Source organism: Ochotona princeps, chromosome 3 (assembly GCF_030435755.1).
Source record: "Ochotona princeps isolate mOchPri1 chromosome 3, mOchPri1.hap1, whole genome shotgun sequence".
Taxonomy (NCBI): domain Eukaryota; kingdom Metazoa; phylum Chordata; class Mammalia; order Lagomorpha; family Ochotonidae; genus Ochotona; species Ochotona princeps.
Window position 1 is genome coordinate 81652372 of NC_080834.1, and position 14851 is coordinate 81667222.

The 14851-nt window shown below is 40.9% G+C and overlaps 1 protein-coding gene across 3 annotated transcripts in view; it reads right to left on the reverse strand.

Annotated features, from left to right (window-relative positions):
- The window catches only part of LSAMP (limbic system associated membrane protein), a 627669-nt gene that overhangs the window by 409699 nt on the left and 203119 nt on the right, over nucleotides 1–14851 (reverse strand). The window lies entirely within an intron of this gene.

The following is a 14851-nucleotide window of genomic DNA, read 5'->3' on the forward strand; positions in this document are numbered from 1 at the left end:
AATACAAGCAAAGACAGAGCTGCAGAGTGGTGCATGATACTTTCACAGAAGAATTTTGAAGTGCTATAACACATTTGTCCTAGAAGCTGTGTGCATAGTGTCAGGGATACCTCCTCATGACATTTTGATTGGAAAAACAAGCTTCCAGAAAGCAAATGCTTGGGTAATGGCCAGCTGTGTTGTGCTGTACGTATTGAGCTTCATAATAAGTGGGAAGAGCACTTGCTTAGCTTTGCCAAGTTTTAACAAACAAACTTTCTAAAATGAGAGACATTCAGGATTGGCCAGTCTGCCCTAGCCATGCGTTAGATATCAGGTTTTAGCTTTGTAGTGCATCACAACACTACTCCCTAATCAGTATATCAACACTCATAGTAAAAACAAGAATTTTTGAGTGAGTGAGAGCTTCCAACTGCTTGTTCAATTTCCAAATGTCTGTGATACTTGGTGCTAGGACAGGCCAAATCTAGGATCTGGGAACTCCTTCTAGGTCTGCTGTAGGAGTGATGGGGTCCCAAACACTTGAGGCATCATGGCTGCCTTACAAAGAATGTATTAGCAGATACCTAGCATCAGAAATGGACCAGACTCAAACCCAGCCTCTCCAATATGGGAGGCAGGCATCCCATACAGCATCTTAAACACTGTGCCAACCAATCAGCCCAGGAAGGACATTTGACAGAATATTATACACATGTTACTGCTACGCTGTTGAAACAATTTTCTGCTTTGGTGTCTTGGTCCCCATCTAACAGTAAACTCAGAAGTCCAGAGAGACACTGAATAACCATTTCTTTGTAACACAAAGTGTGGTCCCTAGTCCACAAGGTATGTTATCTTTTATCCAACAGTGGCTCAATCAGTGTGAAGACAGCCTGCATATTGTTACCATAGAAAGGCTTCTCCTTTGTGACTAAGCCTTTTCCAGTTGTTGAAATGTTCACCAATTGCTGCCTCAGCTCCTTGGAATCCACTTGGCTTTTGAGCGCCAATGCATTTACTGTACTAGTAATTAATGCCGTTAGCTTTGTAATTAAAAAAAAAAAAACTTTTTGCCTTTATACCCAGGGTGATAATGCTGCAAGTAAAAATTAATTAAAATGAGATGAATTGCCTTCAGTTAAACGAAACGGAAAGAGAAAGGGAGGGGAAGAAGAAGGAAGAACCTGAACAGTCTGTAGCCTTATTAATGAAGCAAATGGAGGAGGATGGGCCTTAAATTTTCTCCTGACTTTTTGTTTGTGATAGAGTCTGGGTTAATGGAATCCAAAACTCTCAGTTGGCTGAGATACAATGATGTCACATGTTTCCTCTACTGGGTCATGGATCACCATGCAGACCACAAACATGAATGCCCATGTTTGTTTAGCAACCCCCCTTACAATTTCCATGTAGCAGGCATTTGAAGTAATGGGCTGTGAAATTGGCTTTTATATTATTATTAATTAGATCTGAAATTTTTTTAATAGTTGATGCAATAAAGATGTGTGGTTCTTCACACAAGTCACCATTCTGACAAATTCACTCACTGATACTAACAGCTTGAATGAGAAAGTCTGACTTCTTCATATTATGAAGAAGAAAGTCAAGTTCTTCATCTCCCTTTCTCATATTTCTGAATGTGACTTTCAATTGTTGTCTGAATGACATAGCTTCTTAAAATTAGTGCAATGTGCTACTGTTCTAAATTTTAAAATGGCATAAAAATCAATTCATCAATACACATATTCTTTAAGAAGATCCTACTATGTATGTTAGGACTATGTCAGGTGCTTTGGCCATACAGAGATTGTGAATAACATAACCCTTATCTTCAAAGATTGTTACTCTCATTAGAAAAAACAAAGGCTAACCTAGGAATAGAGCAATTAAGGGATAAATGCACTGCAACTCAGAATAAAACTACAGGTCTGTTACAGACAAAAAACACAGAAGCTAGCAATGAACTCATGAAAGAATGAACCAAAGCTAAGTGGCAGAAGGAAAGACACAGAGAAGGAGAAAAAAATATTTCCACAGTTCAGAATCTATTTTGATATATCTCAGATCACAATGGAAAACTACCATCAGCAAGTAAATAGTTGTAGAATTTTTTCAGCAAACTTTTAAAATCTAACAGTATCAGTACAATTGTACTAGTGAAACTTCCGGCAGCCAGCAGGCTTCCGGGGGGGGGGGCTGCATGATGGATCATCTTGCTCAGATCCTCACCCCAGCCACCATGTGCTCATGGTGAGCTGGGCCCGGGCCTGCCTGCATTCGGGGGCTGCTTCCTTTCGGTGTGAGTACACCGAGGGGCAAGTCTCTGTGACTGGGTAGGTCCGGGGCCCACCCACTGCCCTCATTGGGTGGTGAACGGGATTGTGGAGGGGCGTGATATTGGGCCTGCGGGTTTAAACTTCCGGCAGCCAGGAGGCTGCTGGGGGGCTCCAGGATGGAGTGTCTCGCTCGGATCCCGACCCTAGCCACCATGTGCTCATGGTGAGATGGGTCCGGGCGGCCAGTGAGCCATTTGGCGCCAGGCTGTGCCTGCTGGCCGCCTGGCCAGGCAGCTCTGTGGTTTTGGTTTTCAGAATCGCTGCTTAGGTAGCTCCAGGCTGATCCAACTGTACTTCTGGGATCTGAATCAATCCTGAAGATTCCCAATGGCAGTAACTCTTCTTTTGAAGAACTTGTAATCGCTTAACAATGCTGAGCACCAAACACCAGTTCATGCAAAAGCTAAGGGTTGGGGCTTGTCCAGCAGGATATCATTTTACCTGATATGATGATGGATCAGCAGATGGGTCACATTAGGCAGGGCCATAACATTAACTAGTACTCGGGCCTGGCGGCGAGGCCTAGCAGCTAAAGTCCTCGCCTTGAACGCCCCGGGATCCCATATGGGTGCCGGTTCTGATCCTGGCAGCTCAACTTCCCATCCAGCTCCCTGCTTGTGGCCTGGGAAAGCAGTTGAGGACGGCCCAATGCCTTGGGACACTGCACCCGCGTGGGAGACCCGGAAGAGGTTCCTGGTTCCCAGCTTCGGATTGGCACGCACTGGCCTGTTGTGGCTCACTTGGGGAGTGAATCATCGGACGGAAGATCTTCCTCTCTGTCTCTCCTCCTCTGTGCATATCTGGCTGTAATAAAATTAATAAATCTTTAAAAAAAATTAACTAGCACTCGAGAACCATATCTGGGGGTAGATTCCATGCAGGATGTGTGGGCCACATCCTGTGGAAATTCTAGCCCCACTGGCAAGCCAAAAGTTTGGGTGATTATGGACTAAGCTAGGTGTGACCAAGGAGCCTGCCATCAATCACAGGCAAAGGGACCCACAACAGTCTGGGCTGGTCAAGGCAGCAGCCCCCGAAAGTGCATCCTGAATAGGGTGTGGGGTGGGCCGGCTGCAACATTCACCAGCTCATATACAGCCAAATGGAAGGACAGAGTACACCGGGCACTGGCCTAAAACCCATTGGCATATATGAGAACTGAATCTGGGAGTGGATCAAGTGGAGGAACTTGGGAAACTCCTCTGGCGAGTCATAGCTCCTGCTGGTGAAAGTGTGGTCCAGACCTGGGGGTCGAACAAGCTGGGCAAAGTAGCTCCAAAATGTGTAAATTGGTAATGGAATGGAATGTACTGGTCAGGACTGAGCAAACCTTAGCCTACAAGAAAAATTAGAAACCAGCATGGAGCACAGGTCATGCGGAGCTAGGCTCTTGCACCTAATGGTCTGCGTGAGTCAAGGACACTCAGCCACACTGTCTAAGGCAGAGGCCAGGACAAGTGAGGGACTGAGCCAAGCTGAGTCAGAACAACCACTGGCAGGCGCATGATCTACGGCTAGGAACAGGCCCAGTTGGGGAGCTAAGGGGACACCCTAACTGGGTGGAGGTTCCCACCAAGGGTGCGTACGCTGGAATGGGGGCTTAGTTCTATCTAGGAAACAGTTGTAGTCTCCCTTGGCACTAGTGTGGGCTGGGAATGGATGCACCAGGCCTGGCCAGACCCCAACACCATCTGGTGTCCTGGAGGACCAGGGTAGATGTGGGACTGACTAGGCTGGGTCTCAACCCCCTACTGAGCCATGTGTGAGCTGTATGTGGGTATGGATGAGCCATGGCTGGGCTGAAACATGCAACAACAAGAACCAGAATGGGTTGAAAGCCAGCCAAGAAAAGCCACTGTTCCTGCTAGGACAGGAGCTGAACTGAGTAGGGCTGGCTCAAGAATCCCCTGGTATGCTCAAAATCTGGCATTGGGAGGGGTTCTGATGGAGGAGCCTGGGCAACTCCTCTGGCAGGACACAGTCCCTGCAGGTAAGCGCAAGAAACATGATAGGAAACAGCCCAGAATAGGCCATGGAAAGTTTCCCACTGGCATACATTTGGCATGGGTCAGGGGCAGACCAGGCTGAATCAGTTCATGTTATCCACTGGCAAATCCAAACACCAGAACAGAGTGTGGGTCGAGCCGGGTTTCGTCACGACAAAACCAGTGCACAATATGGAATGGCACGGTGAGGTTGCCTATCCTGGATTTGACAGCAGCACCCAACCAGCACGTGTGAGAACCAGGAAGGGAGGAGCAGAGCTGGCAGGGGGATTAAGGGCCTGGTCCCTTCGCCAGACAGCTACTCCCACTGGAGATCTTGGACTTTGATGGGGACAGACCAGACTAAGCAAGACTGCAACACCTGTGCGCCGCATGTGGACTAGATCAGGGAAAAGCCAGGCTGGGCAGATTATTCCTACTGGTGCAAGCATAAATTAGAGTGGGTGAGGGATGTTTCGGCTTAGCCACAGCATCAGCTGGCAGAATCTGGCACTGGAGGCTAATTCTGTCAAGTCAAACCACAGAACCACCTAAAGAGTGCATAACCAGGACTGAGAGAGACCTGGGAGGGAAATAGTGGGTTCCCCCACCTCTGGGGTCACTACTCCCACAAGAGGGCATGAAAACTAGGACAGGGGCTGGGGTGGCTAGACAGAGAGGCACTCAACAACATCTGTGAGGGCTGGATAGTTGAGTTGGTTAGATGGAACTAAGCTTTAATACCCACTGAAAAGTACAAGAGACAAATGGGATGTGGGACAGACTGGACTAGTCTGCTATACATACTGGCAAACCAGGGTAGGGGGCGGGCCTGGTGAGTATTATTGTGGGTCGCCCCAACTAGGCTGCAGCTCCCACTGGTTGATGTAAGGGCCAAGTATGTGCTGGGCAGAACCAGACTGGAATGCAACACCCATTGGTTCCAGTGGAAGTCGGGACTGAAAACAGAACCAACCCAGCAATTGTAACCACCAGCTGATCATGGTGATGGACTGTGCCAGGCCTTGTGCTTGCTTGAACATACAAGAATCTGGTCTGGGAATACCTCAAAGTTTCTTTGGAGATCTCCCCAATCGAACTGCTGGACTCACAACCCTAGCCAAGAAAAGAGAGAGGACAGAACAAGTCATCAACCACCTCAGCTATATGTTGGCAGCGAAATACTGGGCAAATGAAGACCCTATGATGGACTGTGTCAATCAGTGGACTACCTCATCGAGCGAAACTGGCAGCGATTCATAACTGGAGAACTATTAAAACCACTTGAGCAATGATCTCAGAGCATGCCTCACATCCGGGACTTGGGGTAGGTGGGAAACTGGGTGGGGCTTCTCCCTCAATATCCCCCTTTACCTCAGATACATGATGGAAACAATATGGGCATAATACTATTACCCACTTCCCTATACCCCCTGAACCTTTTTTTTAACCATAATTAATTATGTTAAAATTGTCAACAAGAATACAATAAAAAAAAGAGAGAAAAAAAATGAAACCTCAAAAAAAAAAGATTGTACTAGTGTATGTTTTGTTTCCTATGGAGCGTTAGTCCTTGGAAATTCTAATTTTTAAGCCATATATCTGATTTAGCTCTGTCATACTTAAAGTAAAAAACATATCCGTATGTCTTACAAGCAGGAATCATGGTATGTTTCTTTTTACAGAGTTAGTGCTGTAATCTTGGTATATGAACTAAGCAAATTCAGAGAAGTAAGTACTGAGCCAACATCTCTCTGCATGAGTTTCGATGATAGCAGAAAAGAAGTTTGAAAGAAATAATCCCTGGAGGTACTAAGAATAATCCTTCAAATTCCACAGCCATCCTGTGCTTGGGCAGTTTCCCCAGCATCACCAGGTAACAGCTTTCTAAGAAGAAAACAAAAACCAACCCCCAAAACTGTAAAATCACCCTCCTTAAATTTGAAGAAGCGATCAATATTCTCATAGGAAACACACCTGTACAACTGTTCCTCCTTGGACATGGTTTCATTTTCCATAGTTTTATTTATTTATGGCCAAACATGGTCTGATAATATTAAATGGAAAATGCCACATTATTTAGTGCCTGTTAAGTGGTGTGCCATTCAGAGCAGCATAACAAAATCACACACTGCTCCATTTCACCCCATCCAAGACATGAATCAACCCCTTGTCTGGTATTTCCATGCTGTATATACTATCTACTCATTAGTCTTAATTATCAGATAGTTACCTCATTGCTTGTGTTCACATAACCCATATGCAGTAACCTAATATTAAAAGGCCATGCTTATATTTTTCTTTTTTGTCTCACAAAAACAAGAATGAACCCAAGATATATTTTGAGAGATTGAATTCATATAATTTTTCCTCTCACATGTCATTATAACCCATTCTATTAATATTATTGTGCCTAATTTATATACTATAGTTTATTAAAGCTATACATGCATAGGGAAATGAACATATGTAGACTTTTCTACTATCTGTTGCTTCATATAGTCACTGAAGGTTCAGGACTGTATCTGCCATGGAGAAAGTATCCTAGTAGGTATAAAAAAGAGGAATTCATAAAAAGTCACTCAATTTAAGTTATTTAGAGAAAAATGTCCAATTGGTTCAGTATAGATTGTAGATGGAAAGTCTACTGACAGTCTATTCAGTCTTACAGAGGCTGCCCAGAAGTTGTATAAAGGTCTTGACTTGGCTGGGTAGCATCTACAATTTCCAAAAGAGGAAAATCAATCCTAGCTATAGCAAGTTCAACCTGAGAAAGAGACAGTCTAACGAGTATTTTCTTTTTTTTTTTAAGTAGCAGGGTAGATTTGCTGCTTGAGGCAAGGAAGGTCCTGGTCTCAGAAGAGAACAAGTCTTAAACACTGAGAAAGTAGAGTTATTAGGCTAAATGCATCTAGCTGGGGTTTGAGAAATGTCAGATGGGCTGTGGAACTACTTAAACAGAAGCCCCTACCAACTCGAAGCATTTTTTTCAGCACTTTAGTAAGAAATTAGCAAGGAAAGGAAACTTATTTCATGCCCCCACCTCAGCCTGTGTTGGTGATGTGTATCAGTGTATGGTCAAGCATATCCCAGCACTGACAAAGCTGAATTACACAGCTGATTTCTTTTGCTGGCTGCCTTGAATCCTTCCTTAGAACATTTCAGGAAAGGAAGCTGCCATTTAGAACATTGGAGAGCTTGGAAAAAATATGCGCAGTCACATTATAATTAAGGAATGATGGACTCGATGACACTTGTGATGTATGGAAAGGTGGCTTTGAAATAGTGAAGCAAAGTGGGAGAAAGCGGTCCAGAATAGCAATGGTAGCACATTTTTGGGTTAAGGTGAATTGTTGATACACCTTGACCTCAATGGAACTCACATTGCAGCTGGATTTTTAACAGTTACATGGTTTACTTGAGTCCCCTTCCTTATTCCAGACGGTATAACAACATGTTCTGTGAGCAGCAGAATATTCTCCTGCTGACTGGTTCACAGACCCGCCCCCCCAATGCTGGACTTACAATCTGGTTCAAGGAAAAACTGCTGACTGGCAGCTGGTACCTGCACAGCTTCTGGCACAGATCCGTTAAGCCCTAATTCTTAGAAACAAACACAGTGATGTCAGCAGGCTGGTGGCATAGGACACAGCTCTATACATCCATCTTCTTCCTCAGACAGCTCAGTCTTTCTGCTGTATATGCTCAGTAGGGGTTTTGCCTAGGTTTTCACATGTCTGATCACAGATGCAGTGGATGGGAGCATACAGGCTCATTCATTTTTCATTATAACTTCTCTTGGGATATGAATGTTCAAAAAAAAAAAAGAAGAAAGAATGAAAGATCATACACAGAGAATAATTCATGAAATGACCAAATGTTGCCTGGCAGATAGGAAGGTAAAACTTGGCAAAAGAGCAACTTGGTAAAGGACAATGGAGACAGCATGGAGACTTTACTCATTCATTCAAGTATTCCTCTATTTATTTGTTTAAATGAGGAAATCTGTCACAACCACAAGAAACTGTTGTGGTCTAAAATACAATTGTAACATTAACATTAGAACTGTCTACAATAGAATTGAGGGAGTAGCTTCGCTAGAAGAAAATTTTATTCTAAAGGTGATAACTGAAAGATAACAAAAGCAAGGCGTGTTCTGAAAGATGAAATTTATCTTTTCTTCGCCATTCAAATTTTTAATTTTCTGCTCTTGAATGGAGAACTTCAGTATCTGGATTTACTGATATTGCAAATGCAAAATGCTATTTTTTACAGACCTTTATTCTATTACTTTCAGCTGTAAAATGGAAGATATATCTCAAAATTATGTGTCATACAGCATGTGGGTTCTTTGAGAAATAAGTTTGTGATGATTTAGATAACAACATGGTTTTTGAAAATTTATAGTCAATACTATAAGAAAGATTTAAATTTTTTTCTAGCAAAGTTATTGACCATGGGTACATATGTTTTTTTTTTTTTTAATGTATCACAATTACATTACTGCAGCCAAATATCCTAAGAACTTAATTGGGGACATTCCATTACAGTTTTTAAAAAATATTCTAATGCCCTAATAGAAATTCAATTCTTATTTTCTTGCTAAATTGTGTCCTTATTAATTTTTAAAATCACACATGCCTATGCATGGGTGAACAAAAAAAGAAAATTGGAAGGAAAGAGGGAGGTGTGATTACAGAGAGGGTTATGTGATGAGGGGAGAGAGAAGGGGGAGACCATACTCTAAGCCTTTAATAATTTAATCTCATAATCAAACCTATATATGCATAATTTATTTGGAATACCAGACCAAGTATTATCTTAACAAATTAACAAATCCACTCTCCACTGTTTGTCACAAAGACTGAAAGCAAATGTAGTTCTCACACCAATATTTATAATACATGTCGATCCGACAAGTATGGTATTCCCCTAACATATGCAACTCTTTCTTCAGGAGACTAAAGATTTAAGTGTAAATTTCAAATCAGTTTTAACTTTGTGAAACCTATCTTTCTTTTCTCTCTTCCCTCATTCAACATTCATGATTGAAACACTGATGAATTTAAAAAATGAGAAAAGCAGGAGAGAATAATTAAGCATTACACTTCAGGATACCTAGCTCAAGGCCAACTCTACAGTTTTATGTACTTCTGCTGACATAATCATACATAGGTATTGATATTAAAGTATAGCTAATTCCATCCTCTTAATTTGTTTTCACCACCTTATAACACTGAGTCTTCACCACAAAACTTGGAAATATGGTCAGTCCTATGCTTTATATTTGAAAAAGTTGAGGTTTGGACAGGACAATAAACATATAGAGTACACTTATCCAATTGCCTGGAACCCAAACCAAATTCATTCAACCATGAAGCCATGCTTTTATTACTGTTCAGCAACACACTAGAGCTATTTCTCCAGTACATTTTAGAATCACCACAGGAATTGAGTGTCAGGGGATAGACAACAAAGGTTTCACAGTATTAGCACCACTGACATTTGTGGAAAAATAATTCTTTCTTGTGAAGGACAGTCCTGTGCTATGTAGGATGTTTGATATTATGCCTGGCTGCTACTCATGAGGTGGTGACAACTAAAATGTATTTTTACATTGCCAAATATTCTAGTTGGGGAAGATGGTTAGAAAGCCAGGGAAGGCCATCCACTAAGCTAAGTCTTCCTGTCTCCTTTTGTCCTGTGGCCCATTACTTGGGTACACTGTATCCAGGAAGGAAGGGCATGGACAACAGGAAGAAGCTGTTAAATACCTTTTCACCATATCAATTTTAAAATGATAGTGGAACTTATTTCTCATGTTGTCATGGTGGTTTTCTAATCTCTTTTCTCATGCCCATTAGATGCAAGTCTACTTGTCCCACTACGACTAGCTAAGAAAGCAAACATGAGATGGAGACATTCTTTGTGTATCAGTGCATTCTGACGTCAGCAGGAAGTATGCATGGTACAAAAACAAGATGATGACACAGTGAGCTTCTCTGTCAAATCATAATATGAAATCACTTTTCTGCAGTGTAAGAAACAGACTGCATTCTGTGATTTTATTTTCCCTCTTACTTTACGCATCGTCTGTGCTATATCCTAGAATAATTACCCAACTGACAAGGCTTTGATGATTCTTCACTTGAAATTCAATTCAGCCTGGACCTACCCATGTGGCTAGGCCTACTGATGCTTTTTGAAACTAAAGCTAGTAGATTCGCACTGGTGTCATGTCACCTGTGATAGTCTGAGTCTGAAACAAAGGGAATCTTTTCTAACTTGTCTTTTGTGAAAGTGGCTGACCTCAGTGCAGAACTTCAAAATAAATATGGTCCCCTATTGGGAGAGAACAGTGAATAACTTGGGGTCCTAAACAGAACACGCTGCAGTATGTTCCAGTAGGAATAGACAGACAGACACACACACACACACTCACACAAAAACATGTCTCAATTTTGACACAGTTCCTTTGCTATGTAACAGAAAAGTAAAGTGACATCCTGTCTCACAAAGATTTCAAATTCAAGTTGAATTTTCAAAAATCCTAGAATATGTTACCGAGAACATATGTTTAAAAAAGAAAAAAGAGATTAGATGGGGAAATCAAAAAGATTTATTGGAAGCCAAGAATTGTATGCCCAAATTCCTGATGAAACATGTATCGAGGCATGTATATGTGGGTAAATAAATTAACATGTTGTGCCCAAAGCAAAATTAGTTTATAATTTTAAATGATAAAAGCACAAGAGATATCTTTATTTTAATAAAACTCAGGAGGGCACAGAAGATTGAACAGTAACAACAAATAAATGATAACCCATGCCCACTACCAGTTGTGGATGGAATAGAGCAAATATAACCTACAAACAATAAGTTATTTCATGTGAAACACTTGATTATCTCAGATTTTGCTATGTCTAGGACCTCCAAGACAAATCCTACACATAACAGTTACACATTTTGATTTGTAATAACTTTTTAAGTCTAAATCTTATTTTACCCAAGGTCTAATGGTCCACTGCTTAAGCAGGAAAATACGTACTATGTTATGTCATCTTGATGCAAATCTGCTATCTTTCCAGTCAATTCTTTTATATATTTAATACTCAGTGGCATTTGTTTTGCAGAATCAGCATATCCCTTTTCCCCAAAATAGTTCTTAATAAATTCAGAGACAAAATGTCTCTGGGTGAGATTTTAATTGATTATGTTTCATACCAAAAATTCTACCATTTGAATTCATTCTCCATTGGACATATCTTAACTGTCCTTACTTCCTTCCAAAATTTTTTTCTTTTTTGCCAAAACAAATATAGAAACATAACTATAATTAATTTCATGCTATAAGAATTCCTAACATTTTTATAAAATCTGCATATATACAAAATGCTCTGAAATTATAAAATTGGTGGTTATGGTAAATTAGCATGGCTCTCACAACAGGTCAGTAATAGCTATGCTTATGTCATTCATTTGAAACTACTAATGGGAATGTTTAATTGGATTAAAATCACATTTCTCATGCATGTTCTTTGTCAGACACATGCTAGCCTTTCATAAAGTAGATGACTTTAGTAGAAATTCATGTGTTGGATCTGAACTGACTTCTTGGTTGACACAAAAACTAAACTGTTTATTTTCTCAGAGTTAAGCAGGTTACAGGGCAGTCTGCACTAGCAAGATTAAAAAAAATGATTTAAAATATATAAAATGCTACCTTATTAACTGGCTTTGAGATCTATATATTTAAAAAAGCAAACCAAAATATTTTCAGTAAGTTTGGTTGCCACAATCTGTCCTCTTGAGAAAACACCATAGGAAAAGAGGAACTGAAATGAAGTCATTTGATGAGATTGAAATTAGAGTAAGATAAAGAAAATGTGAGTAGTTAATAGCATCAAAATTAGAAGCTGGATCAATTAAGTTTTCAGCTTCATGTCCATGTGCTCTTCGGCTTCAAGGCATCTGTGAACCCCAAGTGCCAATAGATTAAAAAAACATGTTTATATGTACACATTACAAATACTCATTTTCACGAGTGAGAAGGTAATCATTTCATCAGATTTGCAAACAGGTCCAGAAAGCAAATAATGTCGAACATGAAGTACTAAACCAGGCCCAATCAAAAGGAAACCTCATGCTATATTTATAATTTCCTTGTCCCCAAACCCTCAGGCATACAAACTTTTTTCTCCTTTATTCCCTTTCTTCCAGATTTCCTACTGAATACCCTTTTTAATTTTTTAAAAATTTATTGTAAAGGCAGAGTTACAGAACAATCCTGCACAGTTGGGTCATACCACAAATGGTCTCAGAAGCCACATTTGGACCAGTCTGAAGCCAGAAGACAGAAGCCAGGAGCTTCTTCCAGGTCTCCCATGTGGGTGCAGGGGCCCCAGAACTTGCAATATCCTCCAATGTCTTCCCAGGACATTAGCAGGGAGCTGGATCTAAAGTGGTGTAGCCAAGACTCAAACTAGTGTCCACGTGAGATGCCAACACCACAACCAGTGGTTTGGCCTGATGTGCCACAGCTCTGCTCCAGACCAGTTTTTCTGTTCATGCAGACCACCTTTTCTGCAGAGAATCCCCTAATGTACACTTATTATGTAAAAAATTCCTGTTCATCACAATAAACAAACTTATGAGCTATGTCATCATTGGTATTCTTGCTTGCTCTCCAAGTTCTCGAGCTGCAGGTTTAATAACTCTAAGGGCCATGCGCCTCTAGAATCAGCCAGTGTCACCTGCTGCAAATCCCGATGTTTTAGAGGCAAAGGCTTTCAAGCGGGTGTCTCACTACCATCACAAGCAGAGAGGAGCATTTGCTGGAGAGAACCTGCTGATCTTGAGAACATGCTCCATGTAAAGATTGCCTTTTATCTTTACCTACCCCTGTTGACATCCTGTCATCCTGGAAGCCTGACACAACTACTGTAAATGTGGAGCCTTGTGAACTGGACAGAGCCACATGGGTGGCTTTTATTTTCCCCTCTCAAATATTCAGACTAGGCACTAACGCTTATGTGTAACTTTACACAGTAGCTTCTTCCTCTGTGGAATACAGAAGCAGAACACCACCAGAAGAAAGAAGAGTAAAATAAAACAAATTACCAAAGAAAAATATCCAAAAACTCATCACAGAGAAAAGGGAAAAATCGAGGTCTCCACAGACGAGTGCTTTTAATTAGGAAGAGGGCTGAATGGCAAGAGCTTATGCTAATAAGCAGCCTCTTTAATCAGCTTATTAAAAAGAAACATTTTTAACAGCCAAAATAGTTTCAAAAATGGTAATTATTAGAAAAGCATTAGCAGGTTGATGGGGAGGGAAGGAAAGAACTGGTAGTGGATTGAAATTAAAAGGCTTTGTGGGTACTTGAGGCAGGCCTAGTGGTCCTCACAGGATGGGGAAGCATCCGGAGGATGTGTTTTGTGTTCACTTCATCTTTTATGTAAAGAACTGTCTTTTCTTTTCCATGACTTTGGCTTTCCCATTCTTCCTTCTTTCATTTGGATTTCATTTACTCCATCACCTCTTAATTATGGCTAACATATTTTACCAAATATTTCTGCTCCTCCTGCATTTTTTATTCCAAAGCTTTAGTTCTACCTTTTCCCCTAATAAATGTTTTCAATGTGTAGCACTTTTTGCAATCCAAACATGCCTGACCTACCTAGCTTGAATTTTAACATGAAAAAAGCAAATCTTTTAAAGATTGGCTTCTAAGGAAAATTCCCAGCACTTTCACTCAGTCCTGCATCACAGATCTAAAATATACTCCAAATGGTTATTGAATTCTGCTCCAACACAGATTAAAATATCAAGATCCATTACTCTGAAGTAAGCTGCCGATTCTGGTGAGTTAGTCAAGGTCTGATCACGAAAGACATAATCTTCTATGAACCTTTAAAAGAAAACAAAACTAATGTAGAAACCTGATAAACAGACAATGGAAGAGGAAGAGAAGTCATGGAAGAAATGCTGAGGCAACCAATGGATTAGTCACAGCAAGAAGCTATTCTTACTTCATACTTTTACAGTCACTGAGAGGCAATGGCAGTGTTTAAACTGGAGGTAAATGCTGGAAACATGCAGGCTTATACTAGGGCTCTGGAGACACAGAAAATATTAAGCAGCTGCCCAAAACATCAACTGAGGCAAAAAGGAGTGAGAGAGAAATACTCCAGCTGTCTCCTTCCTCCAGTCCTCTAATATCCCACCCGGCTTTCAGTGCCTTGAGCCCAGCAGCTTAACAGAAGAGTCAGGCAGCCAATGTATTTGGAAGTCAAACTCCCACTGTGAAAGAGAGGAGCGGAGAAGTTGAATACTGAATTTGAGAACCAAATAGTTGAGGGTGGGTATACATCTAGCTCCTTATCTTTGGAAAGAAGTAGATTTTTTTTATTGTTAATTTTACACTGAGTTGAATTGAAAGTCAAATTTCAATGAGAGACTCAAAAGCATGGAGCACTTGAAAATTTGTATATTTTCAAAGTCTTAATTACTCAGTGCACATTTTAGCTTTGAACTGGCATGCATGA